We start from the raw sequence: 9302 nt of genomic DNA, 5'->3' as shown, positions 1-9302 counted from the left end.
CCTTCAGGCACAAATGTTATCATTAACTTTGTCAATGCAGTATAGAAAGGGGTTGTATTTCAGGATGTAAGTCTGTGAAAAAGGTGCCGTGTTGAGACACACTGTCAGGCAACAGTCTCTAATTGATTTCCTCTGTAGGTTTGATCACAAAATCTCTCTTTTCTTTTCATTTTCCGTTGTTTTCCCCTAAATACTAGTAGTTTATGGTTCATGTTGCTATTAAGTGGGCAGGTGACCTGTTCTCTCCCAAACCTTTCTTGAAACACGGCGCTTACAGTGTGCGTGGTTTGTGCTCTGACACCGACATGCACCACTCTCAGTGTAAAGTCGAGTATAACAACACTGAGATGTGTTCATTTGCCTTGTACCTCTCTCTTGTTCCACCACCCTCTCTCTATCTCACTAACTTTCTTTGCCTTTTATTTCTCTCTGCTCCTGCTTCCTTCCTCTACCTATCTATCCATCCATCCATCCATCTATCTATCCATCTATCTATCTATCTATCTATCCATCCGTCTATCTATCTATCTGTCTATCTATCCATCCATCCATCCATCCATCTATCCATCTATCTATCTATCCATCCGTCTATCTATCTATCTGTCTATCTATCTATCTATCCATCTATCCATCTATCTATCTATCCATCCGTCTATCTATCTATCTATCTATCTATCCATCTATCTATCTATCCATCCGTCTATCTATCTATCTGTCTATCTATCTATCTATCCATCTATCCATCTATCTATCTATCCATCCGTCTATCTATCTATCTATCTATCTATCTATCCATCTATCTATCTATCCATCCGTCTATGTATCTATCTTGTCGTTTGATTATCTCTTTCTCTTGCCATTCTCTCCTCTTGTTCTCTCTCCATCTTTCATCATTCTCTCTATCTTTAATCTCTTTCTGAACCATCGCCATGCTTGTCAATGAGTAAATATTTTGAGGGCACAGAATTTTTGACCTTGTAGATACGTTCTCTTTCAAAGCAGAATAGCCACTGTGTATTTTTTTTTTAAATGTCATCGATGTCATCTCTTGTGAAATTACAGGAGGAAAATAATTGTACTCCCGTCAGTTTTAACCAGCAGTTCTTTACTCTTTATCTCTCAATCTCAATTTTTTTGTATGAATGCACACCGTGGCAAGTGTTTGTCCTGTAAATAGCAGTCGATATCACCATGCTCCATGAATTAAAAAACAAACAAACAATTCTGCCAATATTGCATTTTGTCCAAGTTTCGTTATGTTCTCCATGCTTTTCGCCCTGTGTGGACATCGAGGTGTGTGGTTCGTTGGTCCTCCGGCTGTGTGAGTTCTGTGTTCTTGTTGGTCATGGACTGAACGTGTTGTGTATGTGTGCTTATGTGAGATGGTGTGCATGTATGTGTGTGTGTGTGTGTCTTTGCGTGTCTTAATTGCTTCTTTGCTGATGTGCTGAGTTGGCACGTGTTGGGCTTTGGCACACAATTGTTGTGCTATGGAACTATATGAAAAAAATAATAATGATAAAAAAAATCTGTGTTTGCAAAACAGGAGCGATGGTAGCAAGGCCAATGTAAATGAAGGTGATGGAGGCAGAAAAGCCATACAGGGTGAACATCATTATAACGAGGACCTAAAAAAACAAACACACATTACAATTACCTTATAATTCTCACTGTATCAGGTTACAAAGATAAGACATATACAGAGCAAAATCACCTTTTTAACTATAAGGCGTTTTTTTTTTCTCGCCTCTTTCCACTAGCTCCATGACATTTGTTCCTACAGCAGTTGCTCTCATGAAATATCTTGCATGCTTAGCCAAACATAAATTCTACCCACTAACTGAGACATAACCCTAACCTATAATCCTCACATCAGACTGAATTAAAGGACAAGTTCACCTTCATAAACATAAGGATTGAGAGAATGCAACAATATTAGTAGAACACATCAGTGAAAGTTTGAGGAAAATTGGACAATCGATGCAAAAGTTATGAATTTTTAAAATTTTTGTGTTGGAACCGCTGGATGAGGAGACTACTACAGCTTGTGAGTCATATGCGTACAACAGTATAAAGAAAATGTACAAGAAAATTCAACATATTTTCACTTTTTTCGCATAATAAAAGAACCCTTGACTTGCCTCTTTCTAAAGGCAGGGGGAATAATATTACCCATAACATTTGTCGGTAACGAGTCAGGGGAATGTGTACTTTTTTCAAAAGATGGAATTTTGTGAAATTCTCTTTATATTTTCCTTATATTGTTGTACGCATGTGACATAGCTAAGTTATTCATACACTGCAGTAGTCTTCTCATCCAGCGGTTACTGCACAAAAACTTCAAAAATTCATAACTTTTGAACGGATTGTCTGATTTTCCTCAAACTTTCACTGATGTTTTCTACTAATATTGCTACATTCTCTCAATCCTTATGTTTATGAAGGTGAACTTGTCCTTTAAAACCCTATCACAACCCTAACCCCCAGCCCTAATTCCTTGAAGAAAATAAGACTGGAGCAATTGTCGCAGGAGCAAATGTGATGGCACCCTTTCCACAATATCCAGTTCAGTGCCAGCTCACAAGAACATCGATGGCAAATTTATGACCTCTTCGCTGTTCCGCAGACATCCAAAATCATGGCAGTGGTGATTGAGGGGAGTTGTCTATAATTACCCGTCAACAAGAAGTAAACTGTCTTTAATACCCATATCATAAGAGTTGCTAATCTTGGCAAAGACTAACAGTGTTTAATTTAAAAAAAAAAGGGGGGTGTGGATGGAGGTGGGGAAGGAGACAAGCTCAGAAATCATGTTAATGATTCTAATGAACCAGTCAATATTTGTGACATTTCGAAAATCTCCAATTTCATGAAGGCTGAGGTATCGACTGCAAGAATTTCACAGAGAGAGTCCTGACTCAATGTGTTTCAAAGTGTCACCCACCTTTGATATGGAGTTGTAGTAGGATTATCTGTACATCCAGCAAAGACGCCGCACTGTAAGACCACCACACAAGATGAGACTATTGAGTGCTTTGTGTGAACCTTCGTTCATTTAAATTTGTGATCAACCCGGCAAAAAAAAAGCAAAATAATTACAAAAACAAACAAACCAATCAAACAAAGAAACAAACAAAGAAACAAGTAAACAAACAAAAAAGCAATTAACAAAAATGTATGAGTGATATCAGAGATGCTGTTCTTTTTTGCACTTTTTTTTTTGAGAGGGGGGGGCGAACATAATGCAGGTTTCATGGAAAATGCTGTTTTCCCAAGTTCTATTACTACACATGTCTATTACACGAAAGGTAAAAATGCTGTTTTCCACCCAAAAAATACAGCTTTTCATCCCTCACAATACTACAATGCTGTTTACAAGGCTGGCATTCCTGAAAGTGTCCTCATAAGCATGGTTTAGGGAGTAAACTTTGGGAGTGTTGCTCATTTTTCAATACACATTGACATATGGGGAACAATCATGAAAATTGATACCAATTAGATTGGATGAGATGATAACGTCCTTGTCTCACAAGTCCTTGATTAGTGATCTGAATCTTTTTCTTTTCTAGAAAAAAATATGTTATGATGATGTCATCACCTCACAACTTTCCCACTGCTTTTTGCAAGAAAACAAAAATATTGGTTTCTGCTTCAGCAGCAACATCCTGCCCCTCCCCCCCCCAAAAAAAAAACAAACAACAATTAAAGGACAAGTTCACCTTCATAAACATAAGGATTGAGAGAATGTAGCAATATTAGTAGAACACATTATTGAAAGTTTGAGGAAAATCAGACAATCCGTTCAAAAGTTATGAATTTTTGAAATTTTTGTGCAGTACCCGCTGGATGAGAAGACTACTGCTGTGTATGAATAACTTAGATGTCACATGCGTACAACAACATAAGGAAAATATAAAGAGAATTTCACAAAATTCCATCTTTTGAAAAAAGTACACATTCCCCTGACTCCTTACCGACACATGTTATGGGTAATATTATTCCCCCTGTCTTTAGAAAGAGGCAAGTCAAGTGCTCTTTTATTATGCGAAAAAAGTGAAAATATGTTGAATTTTCTTTTACATTTTCTTTATACTGTTGTACGCATATGATTCACAAGCTGTCGTAGTCTCCTCATCCAGCGGTTCCAACACAAAAATTTAAAAAATTCATAACTTTTGCATCGATTGTCCAATTTTCCTCAAACTTTCACTGATGTGTTCTACTAATATTGTTGCATTTTCTCAATCCTTATGTTTATGAAGGTGAACTTGTCCTTTAAGCCCCATGGCATATCTTATATACAGTGTAGGCCCCTATGTCTGCTTTGATGAATCTACTATTTGGTTTAGTCTACTATATTAATTATTAGAACGAGTATTAACAACTTATGGAGTTTTCTTGTAATCCACAATTTTGCCGTACTGTTTGAATGACTGTAAATTTTCAAATGGTTTATATTTTATAAAGAATTTTGAAAATAATTTCTCAAAATTGACAAACTATTCTGTTCTTCATGTTCATATTTTTTAATGCTGACTTTTCATTCACTTATCCATGTCAAGCATATACTTATCAATCACTACTACTTTTTTTTTTTTTTTTTTTTTTTTGTAAGGAATTCTTTCTGTGGTGGTGTATAGGCCATGGTCTTGGTCAGATCTCTATGATCTTCAGTGTGCCAAACTTGTGCAGTTGCGGCTGGGATGTAATCATCGATGAAATGATATGATAGGATGTAATGATGAAATGATATGAGGTGATTTTTAAACACACAACGCTGTTATGATGGGAGTGGGACATTTCATAATTTTATGAAAGTCTTATGAGAGACTTTTTGCTCATAAGACACACTTACGAGAGATTTCAGGAAATGGATTTGGAAGTCTCTCATAGCTACATATGAGCGACTTTGGCCATTCTGATATTTCTGTCAAGACTTTAATGTGATAACTTCATGAAACGGACATGACCCTGGATGCAGAATGAACACCACTCCCGCCCGCTCGACTGCCCGGTAGCTCACGGCCGCCTCTAGCTCAAGTAGTAGGAACAGACGAGTTTCTCCTTTCGTATCGGCGGCAGAACAGACGGGCAGCGCCGCCGCGGCTGCGTATGTAGCGCAGCAATGCAGCCGTGCGCCAGAGATAGGAACGGCAAGAAAGCATCCATACGTCGTATCGTAAGGGCAGCCGAAGGTAAGCATTTTAGCGGCGTTTGTGCTTGCAATTGAACTTCAGCTGTCGTTTCAGCTTTCTTGCGACGGGAAATCAAATGTTGTATCTGTTATCTATGTAGCACTTCAAAATATTGAAGACCTGGGTACGAAATTGAAATGTACGAAAGTAAAAAGTTTTCGGTCGAGTGCATGACTGTCTTTCACTTCAGTCCGATCTAATCGAATTCATGTGCTCACTTTCACAACCAGCTGTTCGAAATCATAGAAACCCCGTCCCTAACCGCAGCAGCGACCCCATACGGACAAATACGTACCGTAAAGGGGTCGCACAGCAAACCTATACCTGTCACGGAAGCACCTGATATGGCTAAGCATTTATGTGACCAGAGACCAAAATAGAGGGTTTTATACTGAAATCAGTAGCCTTACTCTTAGATAAGATACTTACAATCACGGCAGGCGAAGTCGATTTACAATATGATCTGTTTTGAGAGCCATGTGAAAGAGTTTATCCGAGGTTTTTAGTCCTACCGCATTTCGTATTGTAGTACGACTTACACAGCGCATGCGCTGATGTGGATAAAACGTAGCACATACTGTAATACGCAATGTATGCGTGTGGAAAAAAAAACGGACAGCTCGCTGAGAACTGAAATGAATATTCATGAGACGTAACAAATAGAATGCATGCTGGGCGATGATTTACTATCGGCCTACGGGCACTTATTTATTTCGTTTTTAAAGCACATTTCGAATGTGTGGTTCATTATTTATTTGCAATAAAGGAAGTGCACACATAATGAACATCTGGAGATGTGAAGGATTAAGAAAATAACAGGTGATTTTCATGATAGAGGGTATGTTTTTTTTTCCCCAGTCTGCAGAGGCAATGCCCCAGATGTCTCATCTATAGATCAAGTTTCCTTTCACACTGTACATTATAGTTTTAATGTTGTACATTCACAATGGGCTCCACTCACAAGCTCTGCTTCTTGGGGACTCATATTCATTTTTGCTTCATGTTTATTTTCTACTGTGATTTGAATTGAATACACTTCTGTTACATACATGTTTTGTTTATTTCCAATAGTTGAGAATTGTTTGATTATTTATTGAGAGACCTTTTTTTTTTTCAAAGACTTACTACCGTATGAGAGGAGATCCTTCCTGTCTTTCTTTTTCTGTCAGGCTTGTCACTTTCTGTTTGATTGTGTGTATGTGTGTGTGTGTGTCCGCGTGCGTGTGTGTTTCATAATTATTGTGTGTAACAAGTTGGAAGAATTGGAAGCTAAATTTCTATGTACTGTGACATACAGATCAATAAAATTGACTCTTGAGTATTCATTCATTTTCATTCATTCATTCATTCATTCATAGCAATGGGACAAGAAGTGTCTCCTGAAAATTTTTGAAATTTCAAATGTCATAACTTCCTTATTTTTTATCCGATTTTATCATTTTTGCACTGTTCTACTGGATTTTTTTTTATCATTGTCGTGAAATTGATAAAATTTTAGATTGGCTTTCATCTTAAAGGCATAATGGATTGGTTAATGAAAAACGAGAAATTAACCCTTTCAGATCCATCCACATGGTCATTGGGATTGTATTCCATTGCTCCCCATGGCTTTTTTTTTTTTTTTTTTTTGGATGTTGTCTTGCTTGATCAATACCCTTTTAAGCCTTATACGTGTATGTACAATACTGCTGAAATGCATGCCGGTATTCCCCAACGCGTTTACATCGTTCGTTTGCTTGCGATCGGCGGTCATGCCATCAGACAAGGAGTATGTATTCGTAGGGGCGCACGCATTTCTGTGGTCATTTCACTCATGCCTTTTTTTAACCCATGATCTGATCCCGGCTTTGCAGCAGCGTGGCAGATGACATGTTAGAACGAGTTTACTTGTGCAGATTTTTAGAAAAATTGAAAAAATTACAGCAGTATAAAGATCTGATTGCGTTTGTTTTCATTTCATTCCTTCAGAATGGTCTCATAATGAAGATAGGCACAAAAGGGATAACGAAATTTGTCATGTTGTGTACCTTTTAAGAACGCATGCACAAAATGTGACGAGAAAAAAATTTGTAAAAAAAATCATAAAATCATCGCAGTCCCGTTGAAATTTGCGGAAACAGTAGGCGCGAAAAGGATCTTGAATTCGGTCCTGCATGCCATGTTGGTTATCAAAAACGCATGCACAAATGTGAAGAAATTATCGGGAAAAAAAACTACTTTCAATCCTTCTTGTGCGTGCATCACAACAGATTGCAGCCGAAAGAATTCACGAAATCATCGCAATCTTGCTGAAATCTGAGGTATAGAGATAGGCGCAAAAAAAAATCGTGATATTCGAATAGTGCGAAGAGATTATTGGGGGAAAAATAAAAGACACATTTTCAACCCCTTCTGGTGGTGCATCATAAAGATTACAGCCGAATATCAAATCATGGCAATCCCGTTGAAATTTGAGGAAACGATAGGCGCAAGAAGGATATCGAATTCGGCCCTGAATACTGTCTTTCAAAAAACGCATGAATAATTCCGAAGAGATTTTCGGGAGAAAAATAAAGAATGTTTTTTCAACCCTTCTGTGGCCCGTTGCATAAAACTTACCGTTGAATTTCAATGGTAACTACCGTCAAAATTAGGCGTCACAGCCAATCAGCATCAAGGATTATAAAATTTACCGCTAATTTGAAGACTTACCGCTAAAAAGGAGCGGTAAGTCCAGCGGTAAGGGTTTTATGCAACAGGGCCCTGGTGTGTGCATTACAAAAGATTAGAGCCGAAATAATTCATAAAATTACCGCGGTGCCGTTAAAGTTTGAGGAGACAATATAGGCGCAAAACGAATCATAAATTCGGCCGTGAATACCTTCTAATCCGAGAGGACGCGCATTTACGAAATGGGAGAGATTATCGGTAAAAAGTATAAAAGGACACATTTTCAACCCCATTTGGTGTGTGCAAAGTAAAAGATTACAGCTGTAGGAATTCATGAAATCGTCACAATCCCGCTGATATTAAATTGATAGGCGCAAACATCAGGATCATGAATTCGGCCGTGTTATGATCTTTCAAGAACGCATTTACGAAATTCGAAGATTTTATCGGGGAAAAATAAAGAACACATTTTCAACCCCTCTTGGCACGTGAATCATTAAGATTATAGCCGAATAATAATCCATGAAATCATGGCAATCCCGTTGAAATTTGAGAAACAATAGGCGCAAAAAGGATCGTGAATTTGGCCCTGCATGCTGTGTATCTTTCAAAAACGCATACTGCATGCAGAAATTCGGGAGAAAAATAAGACACATTTTAAACCTCTTTTGGCGCGTGCATTATAAAAATTACAGCCAAAATGATTCATGAAATCATCACAATCCCGTTGAAGTTTGAGGAGAACAAGAGGTGCAAAAAGAATCATGAATTCGGCCGTATCATTTCTTCTAATCCGAGAGGACGCATTTACGAAATGCGAAAAGATTATCGGAGCAAAATAAAGGGCGCATTGTCAACCATTCTGGTGTGTTCATCACAACAGATTACATCCGAACAGTGATCCGAAGTAAAGTTCATGAAATCGTCACAATCCCGCTGATATTTGAGGTAGAAATAAGCGCAAAAAGGATCGTGAATTCGACCCTGATGCCGTATGCTGCCGTATATACCTTTCAAGAGCGCATGCACAAATGCGAACAGATTATCGGGAGAAAAATAAAGAACCCCTTCTGGCACATGCATCAGAAAATACTATACAGCAAAAATAATTCATATAATCATTACAATCCAGCTGAGCACCAAAAATGTGAAAAGCGCAGCAACTTAAGTAACGCGTGTTACTCTACGTGCGCCGATGTTGACAGAAAGTCACAAACGCATTTGATACAATCTGATTTTGTTCATAATTATTTAACACTTTAATTCACAAACATTCAATTCTTTTAAAATGGTTCTATACACGAAGAAGAGATAGGAGTACAAAGCATCACAAATTCGACCCTGCAGTGTACTTTCAAGAACGCATACTTGTAAGATACGGGAAGAAATTTTCGGAGGAAAGTTAAAAATCGCATTTCAGTCCCTTCTTTTTTTCTTTTTTTTTTTACTTCCTTTTCG

This window comes from Diadema antillarum, unplaced genomic scaffold (assembly GCF_040938485.1).
Source record: "Diadema antillarum isolate AM-2024a unplaced genomic scaffold, OU_Dant_1.0 scf00000004, whole genome shotgun sequence".
Taxonomy (NCBI): Eukaryota; Metazoa; Echinodermata; class Echinoidea; order Diadematoida; family Diadematidae; genus Diadema; species Diadema antillarum.
Note: the sequence above shows the minus strand (reverse complement) of the source record.